This window comes from Orycteropus afer, unplaced genomic scaffold, assembly GCF_000298275.1.
Source record: "Orycteropus afer afer isolate SDZICR_OR568_19922 unplaced genomic scaffold, OryAfe1.0 scaffold00003, whole genome shotgun sequence".
In the NCBI taxonomy this organism is placed as follows: domain Eukaryota; kingdom Metazoa; phylum Chordata; class Mammalia; order Tubulidentata; family Orycteropodidae; genus Orycteropus; species Orycteropus afer.
This window is the reverse complement of record NW_006921590.1, coordinates 29,788,215-29,789,129: the sequence shown is the minus strand read 5'-3', so window position 1 is coordinate 29,789,129 and position 915 is coordinate 29,788,215. Positions and strand designations below refer to the sequence as shown.

Below are 915 nucleotides of genomic sequence, written 5' to 3'. Positions count from 1 at the left end.
CTCCCACTATGACTGTGGAGTCATCTGTTTGGCTTTTCAACTCTTTTAAAGTCTGATTTATGTAGTTTGGGGCTCTTTCATTGGGTCCATAGATATTTATTACGGTTATATCTTCTTGTTCCATTGATCTTTTAATCATTATATAATGTCCTTCCTTGTCTCATATGGTGATTTTTGTCTTAAAGTCAATTTGATCAGAAATTAATATTGCCCCTCCTGCTCTCTTACAGTTGCCATTTGCTTGGTATATCTTTTTCCAACCTTTGATTTTTAGTCTATTTTTGTCTTTTTCTCTAAGATGTGTCTCTTGTAGCAGCATATTGAGGGGTTTTATTTTCTTATCCTATCTGCAACTCTCTGTCTTTTTGAGTGGTGCATTTAATCCATTAACATTCAGTGTAATTATTGACAAGTATGAATTGGTTGCTGTCCTTTTGTTAACGTGTTTTTTCATGGTATCCCTGGTTTCTTTGTTCCGTATTATTTTATGTGCTGAGCTCATCATGTTTATGAATCCTGTTATCATTTTCTTTGTTGCTGTTGTTTTAGTATTTGCTGAATATTTGTGCTTGTCATCTTTTTCATTGTGATATGAAAGTTTATCATTTTTCTTTAAGGTTACCGTATGATTTATAATTTTCTCCCTGAGTTTAGAACAGTCCGTTCTATCTTACAACTCTCTTAACTTCCTTACCATTTAGAAGTTCTGTAACTATACAGTCTTTTCCCTCTTTCTGTTTGTAGTTGTCCTCACTTGCTAAATGATGTCTCTAATTCCCTGTTTACAATCTTGTAAACTCATTTTACTTTGGATATGTCCAAAGCTGTGGTTTCTCAGTTATGTCATCTTGTGTATTAATGGTTGGTTGTTATTTGCTATTTTTGGTTCTCTGTTCAAAGGACTCCCTTTAGCAT

General features: G+C 33.6%; 1 protein-coding gene across 1 annotated transcript in view; it reads left to right on the top strand.

The window, feature by feature from the left end:
* The window catches only part of TOPBP1 (DNA topoisomerase II binding protein 1), a 98,710-nt gene that overhangs the window by 15,786 nt on the left and 82,009 nt on the right, over positions 1–915 (top strand). The window lies entirely within an intron of this gene.